We start from the raw sequence: 16,807 nt of genomic DNA on the forward strand, positions 1-16,807 counted from the left end.
GTGCATGTTTCTGAGGGCTGATAAAATTTCTCAGCCTACTTATAAGGTTGACAAAAGGACCCTTGGACTTTCATATTATAAATATATCTCTAAATAACTACATAGTTCAAGAAATTTTAAAAGCTCACTCTACTCTACTGAGAGATAAAGCATTTGGAAATTTTTTGTCTTAACTGACTCCAGCAGCTCTGTTACGCTCATAGAACTAACTGGTAGTAAATAAAAGTCATAACTTTGATCTAGACCCTCAAGATTTAATAAGCTTCATAAAACCCAGTTGTATAAAATTAATAACTTGAATTTGTAGACAGAGAATTTGCTTTGAGCTTACAGAATATAAGAACTATTTGTGAATGCTATACTTCATTCACCACACTGATGGGGCCTTTGGGTATGATTAGATCATTAGGGTCATGAATGGAATTAGTGTACTTTTCAGTGCACTTAGAGCTCTCTCGCCCCTTCTACCATGTGAGGATATAGGATAAACCAGGAAGCAGGCTCTCACCAGACACTGAATCTGCTGGCACCTTGTTCTTGGTCTTCCTAGATTCAAGAACTGTGAGAAGTAAATTTCTGTTGTTTTTAAGCCACCCAGTCTATGGTATTCTGTTATAACATCCTGAACTGACTAAGGTAAATACTTAATTCTTAAAGGAAGCAAAAGTTAACATCATACTTAATAGTGAGAAACTGGACACAGTTTCCCTAAGATCAGAACAAGGTACTAAGTCCTCTTTCACCATGTGCATTCAACATCTTATTGAAAAGTCCTATCTAATGCAATAAGAAAAGGCAATAAAGGGTATATCAGATGGGAAGGAGGAAATAAAGTTGTCTTTGTTCACAGATGACATGATTGTCTATGCTAAAAATCCCAAAGAATGGACAGAACAAAAGCAAAAAACCCTCCTGTAACTAATAAGTGAATATAACAAGGTTTTAGGATTTAAAAGTCAGTTGATTTCCTACATATCAGCAAATAAGAATTTGAATTTTTAAAAATTATACCATTGACAATAGCACCAAGAAAAATGAAATACTTAGGCATATACCTAACAAAATATGTACAGGATCTGTGTACAGAAAACTGCAAAAATCTAATGAAAAATTCTAAGTAAATAGATATCTGTGTTCATAGATTAGAAGAACCAATATTATTAAGATGTCAATTCTTTCCAATTTTATCTATAGATTCAAAATGAATCAAAATCCCAGCAAGCTATTTTTTGCACATATTGACAAACTGATTGGAGAGTCTGTATGGAAGGACAAAAGATCCATGATATTCAACACAATACCGAAGAAGAACAAAACTGGAGAACTGAGAGTACCTGACTTCAAGGCTTATTATAAAACTACAGAAGTCAAGGTAGTGTAGTAGTTGCAAAAGAGCAGACAACAGATTAATAAAACAGAATAGACAGCACAGAAATAGACTCCCCACAAATACAGTCAACTGATCTTTGATAAAAGAGCAAAGGCAATTCAATGGACAAAGGATAATCTTTCTAAACTTACTGTGGTAAACATTTCATTATATATGTAAGTCAAATTATTATGCTGTACACCGTAAACTTATACAGTGCTGAATGTCAATTATATCTCAATAAAACTGGAGGAAAAAAAGGACAATCTTCAGACAAATGATGCTGGAAAAAATGGATGTCCTCATGCAAAAAATTTAACCTAGAAAGAGACCTTCCACTTTTCATGAAAATTAATTCAGAATGGATCATATATCTATGCATAAAATGCAAAACTCTGAAACTTCTAGAAGAAAACATAGGAAAATATCTAGGCAATCTTGAGTTTGGTGAAGAGTTTTTACATATGACACCAAAAGCATAATACATGAAAGAAAAAAACGGTAAGTTGGACCTCATTAAAATTAAAACTTCTCTCTGTGAAGACACAGTTAAGAAAATGGAAAGACAAGCCACAGACTGAGGAAAAAAACCTTTGTAAAACACACATCCGATAAAGGACTTTTACCCAAAATATACAAAGAACTCTTCAAATCCAACAATAAGGAAACAAATAACCCAATTAAAAAATGAGTAAAAGATCTGAACAGACACTTCACAAAAGAAGATAGGCAGATGGCAAATAAGACCTCGATATCATTTGCCATTAGGTAATTGCAAATTAAAACAATGATATACCACTATACATCTACTAGAATGGAAAAATTTTTAAACTGACCATCTTTACCCTTTCTGGTAAAGATGTGGACTATTGTTCATCTCTGGTGGGAGTGCAGAAATGGTACAGCCACTTTGGAAGATAGTTTGGCAGCTTCTTACAAACCTAAACACAGTCTTCCCATATAATCTAGCAATCATTCTCTTAGGTATTTGCCCAAGTGGTGTGAAAAGTGATGTCAACACAAAAATCTGCATGTGGATGTTTATAGCAGCTTTATTTATAATTGTCAAAACTTGGAAGCAGCCAGAGGTCTTTCACTGGTAAATGCATAAACAAACTGTGATACATTCATGCAATGGCATATTATTCAGCAATAAAAGGAAATGAACTCTCAAGGCATGAAAAACATGAATGAACCTTAAATGCAGATGCTAAGTGCTTTCATTTCTTTAATAAATCAGCCTGAAAATACTATCTCCCATATGATCTCAATGAGATGAAAGTCTAGGAAAAGTAAAACTATAGGAACAGTAAATAGATCAGTGTGGATGAGAGACTCAGGGAGAGGGAGAAAGGTTGAATAGGTGGGGTACAGGGTAGATCTTAGGACAGTGAAACTATTCTGTACGACACTATAATTTTGGATACATGACAGTCTACATTTGTGAAACCCCACAGAATGTTGTAACGCAAAGAGTGAACCTTAATGTATGCAAAGTAAAAAATTTTATTTAAGCGGTTCAGGGGATCCCAGAAGGGAATGTAGAATATGTCAGAACAATCTAACTATATTACAAATATATGAAGCAATCTCACTGAAGGATGATGGGATTAAAAGTACAGATAGGTCCAAGTAACTCTGGAAATGAGTGGCATCTCTATGATGAAAGGCAAAAGAAATTGTGCATAATCTCTGGATTTTAGTTGATCGAGCTGTTTCCCATGGAAGTATGGGTAAAGAATTCAGACACTGCGATATTCAGACACACTCCACACTGGATGCTGGAACTAAACAATTAGGTGAATGGATGGTGGATGGTGGGAGCCAGGTGTCTCACTGTTGGAGTGGGAGTTCAGAGATGAGTATGGGGAGGAAGTTAAATGATCTATGTGGTAATGGATTAGAGTTGGAGACATCAGTATGAACTCATGTTTAGTTTAATATAGATACAGATGGTTACATAAAGAAATATTTATAGGTATGTGTATATACACGGATTAAAATTCACATGTATATTTCCTTGTTCAGTCGATTGAGAGGGCCTAGAAACAATGACATCCAGGTAGCAAATACACGAAGCACCCTGATTGTCTATTCTAACACCAATAAAGTGAAACAGGACCCCTTGGAGAAATGGCTGACTCTAGGACTAGGGCAGACAGTATACAGCATGAGGCTGGAGCACCTTAGAGCACCAAAAAGTAAGAAGGAGCTAAAACTGAATTTTTACAAAACCTGCAAGGATGGAAGTATGTCAAAGAGCAATGGAGCCAGATAAAAGAGCCTGCAATGGTCACAGCTGGGACAATGGGAGCAACGAAACAGAGCAGTGCTAGGTTATAACTCAAAGTATTAAAATAAATATCCATGAGTCCAAGATATAGATGACTGATCAAATAAAGAAATAAATGGGGGAGAGGAGAAATCCCCTATACAAAAGAATTCCAAATAATTTATGTAGCAGCCACATTCCTTAAGTGTGTGTCATTCGTATGACTTCTTTACAAAGAGTACAGTGTGGAAAGTAGGGAGGAGGCTTGGGAGAAGACTAACTTTATAGTGCAGAAATCCAACCAAGACTACCTTAAGCAAATGACAAGGGTCAACATCAATAGTAATAAGTTAAATTGATTTAATAGATTCTTCCCATGATATAGTTAAAATGGCACTTTGCCTCTGTGGCCTCCCTCCTCAAAACCCACAACCTCACTCTAATCCTCAGAAAAACATCAGACAAATTCCAGTTGAAGGACAGCCTACAAAATACCTGACCAGTATTCCTCAAAGCTATCAAGGTCATCAAAAACAAGGAAAGTCTGAGAAACTGTCTCAAGCCAAAAGAGCCTAAGGAGACATGATTAAATGTAATATCATAACCTGGATGGGATTCTGGAACAGAAAAAAGACCTTAGGCAAAAACTAAGGAAGTCTGAATAAAGTATAGACTTTAGTTATAATACTATATCAATATCGGTTCATTAATTGTAACAGATGTACCATAAAATGTCATAAGAGGGGAAACTGTCTGGAGGTTTTGGGGAAATTTGTGTATTATATTCGCAATGTATTTGTAAATCTAAAACTGTTCTACAAATTAAATTTTATTTAAAAAATAAAAACTAGTTGGAGATCCTGTGATTGGAAAAAGGATAAAGGAACCAAGACTTTTCCAATAAAGAAGCACTTCACAACTGTAGAAACTATTGTTAGCCAAATATATGTAATACCAAAAGTAAAAATATCTAGTCCAAATGTTTTCAACAATCAAGTGTCTAAACTTACATTTTAAGATAATAGTTCCACTCAAAATATCTCATTTGTGGGCTTCCCTGGTGGCGCAGTGGTTGAGAGTCCGCCTGCCGATGCAGGGAACACAGGTTCGTGCCCCGGTCCCGGAAGATCCCACATGCCCCGGAGCGGCTGGGCCCGTGAGCCATGGCCGCTGAGCCTGCGCGTCCGGAGCCTGTGCTCCGCAACGGGAGAGGCCACAACAGTGAGAGGCCCGCGTACCGCAAAAAAAAAAAAAAAAATTTGCTTATAACCCAGAAATGAGTTTTAAAATGTTACTATCAAATATACCTTTAAGTATGAATACTCAAACTCATAGGAACAGAGAGTTTTTTTCTGTTATGCTCAGAGCTAGTAATTTTAACAAGTACTAGAAATCCAAGGTCTAGTTTAACAGTTTTAAGCAACAAAGCACACCTGAATACTTGTTTGGAAGAGACCTGCGTTTGCAAAATAAGATCAAGGAGGAAAGTTAAAGTCAAGAAGATAGTCAGCCATAAGCCTGAAAAGTGGTTTAGTAACAATTTTAAATGATGTTAAATAGTTTTACACAGCGGACAGTAAGCCCCTATTTTCAATCTTTAAACAAAGAAAAAAAGAGATTTTAAAATAATTTTCAATGGAATATTGAGTGAAATTATGGAGACTTTTTAGGTAAGATTACAAAAAAAGATCGCTTTGTACAACATTGAGATAGTGGAGGTAACTGAATGCCTATACTCGTTTATTCATTCAAAAACATTTATCGTCAACTGTAGATAAAATAGATGGATTTCCCACTGCCCTAAATTTCTAGCTGAATTTAACAGCAACAGTAGAAACACAGATACAAGGTGATGCTAAGGCAGATCAGAAATCATGATTTTGTTCAGTATCATTGTCTAATCATGATGAAGTCAGCTGATATTTCAAAAGACAAAGAAAAGTAAGTGAAGGGAACCTGATAAAGGTGGAGGCAGGTGCTACTGTAATTCATTAGCTATATTTGTGATGGCCTTTGAAGACAGAGATGACAAGCATGATTATGACTTTCCTTTGAGGCCTACGTTCAATGGCAGATTAGTAACCTGATAAGTTTTCTATATTTATCTCCACAACAGCGGTCCATTTTCAAATCAGCCAACACAGAGCATGGTTTCTTTTTATGTTATTGCAACACACAGTGATAGGATGGGGCCATCTGGACAGATTGGCTGGGGTCTGCTGATTACCCAGGAGATTCCTGTAATGAATAGTTTACCTCTGTGGAACTGCTAGGAGGCAAAGGAACTTTTTCCTGAATCACCAGTTTGTTATTTAGAATTACTTTTCTCAGATTAAACTATTGCTCTTTTAAGGGAGAAGAGTGCGTTATTTTGTTTGCTTGCATGAATCAATGGAAAGTAAAGGAAAACAGAGCTCAGTTCCCACACTGTGATGTGTGGTGGGAGGGGTTCTGGGTGGGTGGGCTGTCTTGAAGCTTGAATGCTCCAAGTCCCACTCCAAGGAAGTGTACTTCCTATCGCTTGGACTGGAGAACATCCAGCCTCTGGAAATAGGAAATGGGCTGAAGTCTGCCAACCACAGGAAGACACAAGCCGCTTTTAGAACACATTGAATTCTGCCTTCGTCCCAAGTTTCCTTTTTTCAAGAAAAAATGATGCTTTCACATCTTCTATTTTGGAATTGTCGTCAGGAAATTTGTATTGAGCACCTCCTATATGTCACACTATTCTGGCAACAGAACACACGGGTTATCATTTTTGTTCTATAGAAAGAAGAGCAGAGTTGGAAGAAGCAAACTCAGAAATAGATTTCTCCACAGTGCCCACTTGAAATCCCCTTCACATTTTCAGGTGTAACATTTCCTGAGCCAAATAGGGAAACAAAAGCCCATCCTCCTTGTTATTAACTAGGGGGTGGAGGCAGGTCAAGAATATTTACTGAGCACCTAAGGCCACATGACCAGTGCTTAACATACAGGCAGGAAATTTTACTAAAATATTTGTGTTTCTCCTTACATTTTCTTATACCTCATTTTCCCGGAGTAGTTTCTCGTGTTAGGTATATTTTCAGGGCATAAAGTAGAAGCTACTTAAAGTCAATGTTTTCCTACCATTTGGAAAATTTTTAATTTTTTGAAGAGAATGTACTGGATATTACAGAGGGAAGAGGGAGTGGGGTGACCCTGTGGACAAGGAGAAAGAGATAAGATTCACAGAAAGTGGGAAGAGGACAAGGGTATCTGGGTCTTAACTAAGATCTGATCTAGGTGGTAAGGCCTCAAAGAGAAACAGCTGTGCTGTATACCCACCGAGGCCAAACTTTAGGCATCATGGTTCCCAGTCTTGCCAAAGATTCACTACCCCCCCCATTCCCAAGTCAGTTAAGAACCTATGAAGCCCACTGCTTGTCTCACTTAATTCTCAAAACAGCTCATGCCATAAGCATTGCTATTCCCTTTTATCTCCTGAGTGACTACAAGAATTATCTATGATTTTCTTTTTGGATCTCAGGTACACAGATTTAGTTGAATCATAGCCCATGGATCATGACACACTCTTGTCATTTGTCCATGTTGACCCTCTTTTATGTAACTGGTTTACAATTTGGAGTTACTTTTCACTATATAATAATCACACATGACACCACCATTCAAAACAAAAGCTAGGAACTTGACATACACCTAATTACCTCCCCCATTCCATTCCTTTGCTTCCTCCCATGTAAGGTAACCACCACCTCAAATCCTGTTTCATTAGTCCCTTTTTTACTTTATGATATGGTTTTATTATCCATTCTGTATTCTTAAAATATTTACTTTTATTATATTGTTTTTAATATTATAAAAATGGTATTATGCTAGATGTGAATCTGGGTGACTGACTTTTTATATTTATATTGTTATGCTTATCTATGCTACTGGGTGGGACTGTAATCTATTCATTTGACAGCTATACAATATTCTATTGTGTGACTATACCACCATTATTCACGGTCCCCACCTCCTGCCAAAAAAAAAAAAAATCATTTGGGTTGCTTCCAGGTTTTGCTATCATAAACAGTGACTTTTTGATGTGTATATCCCTTATTGAACATCGGACTCAGCACCTCTATTTCCCACCTCTCTACACTCCAGCCCATGCTCTGTGCTACTTTCCAAAGAACACTTCTAAAGCATGCACCTTGGCTGGAACTCAGGGGAGTTCCACAGAGCACATGAAGGACCTGAGGCCATGTGGAAAAGCAATATGACCCTATAACAGGAAAAGGAAAAAGTATCAAAATGGAGAGAAAACAATGGTGACTGTAGCAAAAATAAGTAAGTCGGTCTCCACCCTGAAGAAGTCTACCAGCGTTCAGTGGTGGGAGCCATGGGTTTGAGGAAAAGCAAAGTAAGTTAGCAAGTTAGGAGTCTAACAGCCATGTGACTTATAGAGCTCAAAGAATGGGATGTGGAACAACCTCAGAGATTAGGGAGTAAGCGTCAGGGTGAGCGCAGGCTTGGAGAAGCCTGGACGAAAACTCCCACAAGCGGCCTCTGCAAGTTTGTGTCCCTGTGCTCGAGCCATGCATTTGCTGGCATGTGGAATAAGGCAATGTGCTCCTCTTTGACACAAACCTCAGAATTATCCTTGGTGTAGTTTAATCAACTATATTAGTATGGCAAAATCATCCAACCTACATTTCAGATATTTCCAGGAGAACGGAGGTGGGAGAAAAAAAGTGTAAACCAGCGTGGCAACATTGTATGAATCTACTTACAGAGCAAAACCTATTTAAGTAATTACTGTCATGGGTGTGGCAAAGACCTGAGACTATGTCACCCTGTAGCAATTTTTTTTTCAACTTTCCCATTCCATCAGTATTAAATTCCACTCTTAGGCATAGACCAAAAGACCCTTACTCATCTTTCCAGTCTCTTCTCCCACCATGCCCTCACAAGGTTTAATCATCCTGGTTATAGAGACCTAATGCTGCTCCCCAAAGTTGCCATGATTAGTCAAGTTCCCTTTATTTTTATGCTGTTTCTACTGTCTGAAATGTCCTTTGGCATCTCATCCACTAACTTCTAAGGGTCTCCAGGAGGCACCTTGAGGGTCAGTCCCTTCGGGTATCATTTGATTTTTCTTAGCCCTTCGTCAGCCCTTTAGCCCTTCTCCCTCTCCCTTCTCTCCCTCCATCTCCCCAGCCCCAGCCCAGGCGTACAGAACAGACTGTGACACTACAGATATTTTTCTAGTTTGACCCCTGTCATACTTATTTTTCCTCCCATTAGACTCTGAGTTCCTTTAAGGTGAGGAATACAGTCAATGGCATCTAGCAGACACGCAACAGAAATTGATGTAGTCGATGTTTTAAACGCCCTGCCCTGCTTACCTTACCCTGCTGTGACACACAGCTCCAGCTGCTGAGGATAATGTGGGCTAACAAATGACACCCTGACACCCTTGACTTTCTCAGGAAGACTGGCCTCGGCAGACAGGAGCCAACTTTCCAGAAGTCGAGTAGGAGGAAGGTCATGCCAAACTTTTGCTGGGGTCAGCCAATGACTGACTGATAAAGGGGTACAAAACTCTGTCCCTTCCCTAGGTCAGGCATACGCTGCCATACAACGTATGTTTCGATGTCTGGTGGATCAGGCCAAGGCTAGACGTTCCCTGAGACGACATCCTGTCTCCACTCTTTCTGCTTCTGTATTCTGCTCCCCTCGCTCCCTTACTGGTTTTTCCCTGAAGAGCACATCCCTTGTAAAGCACCTGTACCCAAATGCCTGCTTTAGGTTCTGCTTTGAGGGAATATACCTTTGAGAGTGTTGATTTTTTTTTAACTGAGTTACGTTAGATTAAATAACTTGTTTAAGGGAAGTTAACATTTAAGTCTCTATTACTGTAAAGTCCCTGTTTTACACTGTATCAAAAGTCTCAAATAAAGTTGTAGCAGTAATTATATGACATAGAAATCTATATATATTATATACAATATAACTTAATATATATCTGTACTTCACTCCATGAGTCTCGGTTTCCTCATCTGGTAAGTGGGGATAAATAACCCATAGGATTTTTAGGTGGTTTAAAAGTGAGAACGGGTAAACTACCCATGATATAATAAATGTTCAATTTTCAGTACCCAACAATACTGAATAGAGTATTTTGATGATCCAGTGTATAGACAGCAATGCTAAGTAAGATTTAAAATAGATAAAGTCAGTTCTCTTGTATTTGGCAGGGTACCCACTGAAGGTAAATTTCAATAGGACCAAATTTCTATCAGTTAGATCCCCTGGGGAGGGGAGTGATTTATGTTTGTGTCAGCTTACAGAAAAATGTGAGTTTTGAATTTGCACAAACTATAGAGAATCAGGCTTATTATAATTAATGATGTGCTTACTATTGAGTTCATATACTCAAGATGATATGCTAATCCAACTTTTTTAAATCTGGAAGAAAGAGGAAGCTGGAATGGCTTTTCTCACCAGACCGTCTGTACTAGAGACATTCTTCCCAGTCCATTTTTGGATGAGCCCTATGAAAGTTGTCTGTCTGCTTTGCTTTTAATCAGGAGGTTTTCCTCTCTTTCAAGTATCCCACCATTCCCAAGTACTGTAGACCAAAAAAACTGGGGTTTATTTTGAGTACACTGTAAAACTATTTCCTCCTGTCAAAAAAGGGAAACAAGTTGTAAAGGGTAAAAGCAGAGAGGTCTGAGACTGTTTCATCATCTGCAAAACTGAAAATCTCTATAACTTAGTTCCAGAATTCTGTCCATTCTAACATGAGGTCTTTTTACCAAAATATAAAAAGTAAAAATAAAAGCTCACTGCTTGATTAAATTTACCTAAAATAAACTCTCCTTCCATACTCGGGCTTTTTTCCTCACACCACCCTGAGAAGAGAATGTGCTGACAGCCTGGCTGGGGGGACCAGGGCAGGCCAAGTGGCCAAGTAAAGCACAAAGGAAATGGTTCCAAAAGAAAGTTACACCTTCCCATGTTTGGGTTGCCTGAAATCAGAAGCAAGAAAGCTCAAGTGTCAAGAAGCAAGAACAATTTCTTTGCCTTGAGTGAAATGTAGGCTATTTCCAATGACTGCGAATTAATGTTTTTTAAGCTACTGTAGTCCAAAAATGCTGTCATTTCAGAGAATGAAACAGCCACAGGAAGTGGGCCACACAGAGTGAGCCTAGAAAAAGAGAAGGATATAGATTCAGTCCTGGCCAAGATGCAGAAAAAATTGCCTAGAAGAGGTCAATTTGATTTACAGAGGATTTATTCAGATTTTTTTGTTTTTAGCTCTCTTTAACTTTGCATGGCTCAGTGGAGAACAAGGAAAAACAACATATTTGGTTTTATTTTCCCAGGATGTGGAATGCTTTAGCAAACAAAACTTCCAGCGAATTTAATCAGGCGTTTGAAAGATTGCCCATATTGAAACCAAGCATTTCAATATAAATTGGTAAAAACATTTTGATACACCCTTGACAGTTATCTTCTAAACTAAATTATTATGATATACCACCCCAGGCTTTTCATGAAATCCTAAGAAAACTGCAAGGAAAAAAAGGCTTCAACTCTTATATTTGGGAAGTCTGGGTTTTTTGGTTTTCGTTTTAATTTTGCTTGGTCCTTCTTGTAATAGGCATTTTACTAATGTGTATAAATCCCAGATGAAAAAATGAGTGTGTACATGTGAGAGACACACAAAATGGGCCAGGTTGTAAATAAAATTGGGTGTATATGGAATGTATCTGATGAAGTGGAGGACTTACTGAGTGTAAACAGATGGGGAAGATACTTATAAAAATCATAAATGTATAGTAAACTATTAATGCAGGAACCACTTTATCAGTTGAAACTTGTTTTGCTTCAAAGTATTTCTTGGGCTTGCATGATTTTCTTAAGAAATATTAATTTGTGATCAACCAAATCGTACCTATTCTTATTTCTTCTGTACAAATTAAGCCTCTAGAACGAATAATTACATAGGGATTTGGTCAGTCATATTATTTTCCTCCAACCTGGATCTTAAGTAAAAACATTTCTAATGTAGCCATCATAAAAACTTCAAATCAGAAGGAATTTTAGAGATCACCTCTTTCTTCTCTGTGATGCCCCACCATTGACTTCAGTGAGTAATTAGTGATATTCAAGCAGAATCTGCAGCTTCATGAAGTACATATTATATGTTGTTGAGAGGATCCAATTAGCTCTTAGTTATTCTCCTATCTGACGAGCCTGAGACAAAGTGATTTTAGAGCCTTCTTTCCAGTGCATGAAGTTTTTTTTGCAGTGTCTTTGGTCAGAGGTTATCACAGTCACAGCTTGTCCATTTCTAGTGACAAGGAATCCACTTCCTCAGGAGAAAGATTACTCCAATTCTAAATAACTCAAATTCCTTACGAAACAAAATGTTTTTCCTGACTTGAGCCCTGACCCCACTTCCTGCCTGCTACTTCTCTCTCCTCCTTTTCTCAAGCCTTCCTCAAGGACTATCTGCTCTCACTGCCTCCCCTCCCCTCTTAGCCTTCAGCCTACAGCTGGCTCCATTTCCTCCATGCTGAAAATAGTGACTTTTCAAGTATGCTAGGGCGGGGGGGCGGGGGCTTGTATTTTTTAAATAAAAATTTAATGGAAAATTTTAAATAAAAACACATTTATTTTATGGTTAGTAATTGGGTGTTTTTACTGTAATGGGTATTCCAAGAATTACAATTACTCTACACTCATAATTTTTTTCCTTGTTTAATATCTTAACAATAGCTATTAGACCTAATATTTAACTTAAAATTCCAATTAATTTAGAGACTGGGTGGCAGGAGATTTTGATGCCAAAATTTACTTTGTAAGTATTCATTGCTCAATTTCCCTTACTTATTCTTTTTTTTTCTTTTTAACATCTTTATTGGAGTATAATTGCTTTACAATGTTGTGTTAGTTTCTGCTGTATAACAAAGCGAATCAGCTATACATATATATATATACACATACATATATCCCCATATGCCCTCCTTCTTGCATCTCCCTCCCACCCTCCCTATCCCTCCCCTCTAGGTGGACACAAAGTACCGAGCTGTGCTATGCGGCTGCTTCCCACTAGCTATCTATTTTACATTTGGTAGTGTATATATGTCCATGCCACTCTCTCACTTCATCCCAGCTTATCCTTCCCCCTCCCCATGTCCTCAGGTCTATTCTCTATGTCTGCTGCGTCTGTCTTTATTCCTGTCCTGCCACTAGGTTCATCAGAATTTTTTTTTTTTTTTTTCAGATTCCACATATATGTGTTAGCATACTGTATTTGTTTTTCTCTTTCTGACTTACTTCACTCTGTATGACAGAATCTAGGTCCATTCACCTCACTACAAATAACTCAATTGTTTCTTTTTATCACTGAGTAATATTCCATTGTGTATATGTGCCACATCTTCTTTATCCATTCATCTCTCGATGGACACTTAGGTTGCTTCCATGTCCTGGCTATTGTAATAGTGCTGCACTGAGCATTGTGGTACATGACTCTAAATAAAAATGCATTTTTAATATGAAGATTATACTTTGTAAAAACTAAAAAGTTTTTATAATACTCACTATTGGCTATGGTATGAGGAAACAGATGCTCATTTCCTACTTGTAAAAATATATATCAATACAACACTTTTGTAAGGCAATAGGGAGCAAAGCAAACTATAACCACATCTAATCTTTGACTCAACAATCCCAATTCTGGGAATTTATCCTACAGGTATATTCCCAAATATGTGAAGAAATATACATTCAAGAATGTCTTTGTTCTAGTAACAGCAATAGCAAAAATATCAACAATGGAAATTTTAATAATAACAAAACAGGAAACAACCTAAATATCTATCGTCAGGGTACTGAGTAAATTAGATATGGAAAATCCACATAGCAGTATATATGCAGTCATTAAAAGGGATGCAGTGGTTTCTGCTAATAGAAAACATATTTCTAATATGTACTCTTAAATAAAAATAGCCAAAGTTTAGAATAGTGTGTATACAGTAAGCTCCCATCTATGTGTAAATATATTCTATAAAGACATAGGTACATAAGGGTACATATATGCACATACTTCAGGAAGGACAGTCTAGAAACTAGAAATTAGGTGGCACTCTCTATGGAATAGAATCAACGTGAGGGTGTTGAAGGGTAGTCTGAGTTGACAGCCTCACTTTATTTTTTATCCCTTTGTGCTGTTTGTATTATTTACCATGTTACGTGATCTCTTTTATAATAACAAGAAGTAAAAAGCCCTTTATTTTAAGTTTTTGCCCATACATAATCTGCAAAATTTCTCTGAAGCTTAGCCTGTTGATATGACATTTCACATTTCCTTACCTGGAAGAGTTAAGTAATCGTAAGATGTGAAAAGTCCAGGGGACGTTTTCCTTTTACAGGTCATTTATTAAAATGTTGAACAAAAGTTATATCAGCCCTGATCCCTGAGCACCTCACTGTTTACCTTTTCCAACAAGAAAATGTCCATTTATCACTACCCTTTATTTCCTATTTCTGAACCAATTTCCTATTTGTGACAAAACATTTTCCCCAGTTCCACAGTGACACAGTTTTTTTCCAATGGCTTTTGATGCAGAACTTGGTTAAAGGTGTCTGAAAGTGAAAATACATTACATTTTCAGTTTCTCTTTTATCCACAGTGACGTATGCATAGTCTTTCAAGGGAATATATGATGTGGTCGGCTACAATTTCCTCTTATGGAAATGACTTTGCTTTCCCCACCACAGTTTAAATATCCAGTGATTCCACTGTTATTTTTAATTTTCACTAATTTGAAGACCTTCATGATTTGGTCATTTTCATGAAAGCGAAATAGATTAATACATATTTTCACAGTCCCTTCTGGACCTCTTTTCATAGATGGATGCTAAATTGATAATCAATGAAGCCTTAAAATACTCCTGTGTAGCCAAGGAGTATGGTATTACAAAACAGAATTCACCGAATTCTGTTATGGTATTTGTCATGGTATTTGTCACTTTAATTTCCTCATTCTGCTCTCTGACATTTGAACACTGAGAGTCTTCAAAATTATCATTATATACTATGTATTTCTGATTATTTCCAACTAGTTTGCCAATTAGAAATAGAAGTTTAAATAATACTTGGAGGAATAAGAGTGTTAGACATTAGTCTTCTCAATAGATATTTATTGGGAATAAAGTAAGTGCCCCGCACTGACTGTTGATGGGAATAACTACTGCGAGCAAAACAGCCATGGTCCCTTCCATTACTGCATTATTAAGCTTATAGCTCAATGGACAAGACAGACATTTATCACAAAATCCCAGAAATGTATAATGACTAACTCTGATAAATGCTATAAAAGAAAAACCAATGCAGGGAGCTATGAGATAATCTAATTCATCTGGGAGTGAGAGTGGTGCTATGTTAGTAAGCTTGTGAACCAGTCTGACCCATCATCAGTGGGCACACTCGGCTATTTAAGACCCCACGTATACTTGTCATCTTTCTTCTGGATAGCCGCTCGACAGCTGGGCTTGTGTATTTGCCTACTCTTCCCTGATCCAAACACGACTATTCTCCTGACCATAGCTGAGTGACCCTACCAACTTCCTCTCTCTTTGACTCTCTTCCCATGTGCTGTATCCAAGACCAGGAACTCCATGTTTCTCAAATGAGTATACGTAGTAACACATCCCTCACAGCTCTTATATTGCTTGAGAAGCCGAGCTTTGGTGTTCACACTTTTAATCCTCGACAACGCTTAATTTTAAGTAAGTCATTTATAATGATAGCTCAGCAGAAAGGCATGAACCTCTCGACCTAACAGGAAAATCTTTTTCCTAATATGTGGCCTACTACCATTAATTTTGTCCTTATAAAACCAACCTGGCACAGAAATCTTTCTCTAAAAATTTTGTGTAGTCGAGTCTCAAGCAAAGAATATGTTCATGTATCTTCTGGCAGCTTTTTAAAAATAATCTCTAGGCCAATATTTGATTCCTAAATATAGATGAACAAAACTTTGGCTCCTACTTACAGTGGGAAATTGTCTATAATAATTGTTTTAAAATATGTTTTTATATCTTTTATTTATAGAGTGACATGAAAGCAAAACTGTTTTTTCTTAAATTTTCATATAAGATCCTATAGATGACCAGTCATGTTCCTAAATATTCTAACCCTGATTAGACATAACACTAACGAATTCATAGGAGAGAAAAAAAAAAAGGAAAATTCTATGTCCTGAATGTACCAAGGTAGATATTATAACAAATAGCATTTATCCAAAAATGCCCCCTCTAACATGTTTTCTTCTTCCCATCATTATATCCATCATAGTTACCAATTTCCTCTGTTCTTTCTTGGCCTATTATCTCTTGATCTTCTACTCCTTTCCATCCCTCAGTCATCAACCTACTGGGGCCCTTGTTCCCTCATGCTTAGACTACTACAAGAGCCTCTCTGAACTGCTCTCCTGCCTCCTTTCTCTTCCCTTTCCCCATCAACTCACCATGCTCCTGGATTAATCTTTCAAACGTGATGCTTTTCTCAGGGATTCATTATTGCCTCCAAGAGAAACTATCAATACAAATGCCTTAGCTAGCTATGTGAGACCCTTCACATTCTACTTCTCACTTATCCTTCCCGGTTTATCTTTCACGGTTCTTCAAGATCTACTAATTATCCAGCTCTGTTTAACACCTTGTGACCACTTAATAAATGTTTGTAAATGAATAAAAGAATGAATGTGTGATTTTTCTTACATACTCTGTTTATCCTACCAGCAGTGTCTTTACATTTCTTCCATGTGTCTAAATCCTAAACTTCTTTTAGGCCTGGTTTTTAGAAAACTCACAGTGACGTCTCTACCGTGATGTCACTTTCCTATGAACTAACGGGCTTCACCCCTACTTTGGGAAATAAGGTTCTAATAGATAAAAGGTAAAAGCTAGGAGTGATCTTCACTAAATTTCTTTAGCCTGGAATAATACAATATGGGCTTGGGTATTAAAAAATGACCAGCTAAAATACGAACACTGTTATAGGATAAGCATTGTAGTAATATCACTGATGACCCAAATGCTTCTTTTTTTTGAGTCTATGACTCACTTCTCTCTGACCAAAACTTTTGGCCAAAAATACAGAGAGGAAAAATTGTTTG

The sequence above is a fragment of the Delphinus delphis genome, chromosome 5, assembly GCF_949987515.2.
Source record: "Delphinus delphis chromosome 5, mDelDel1.2, whole genome shotgun sequence".
Lineage (NCBI taxonomy): Eukaryota > Metazoa > Chordata > Mammalia > Artiodactyla > Delphinidae > Delphinus > Delphinus delphis.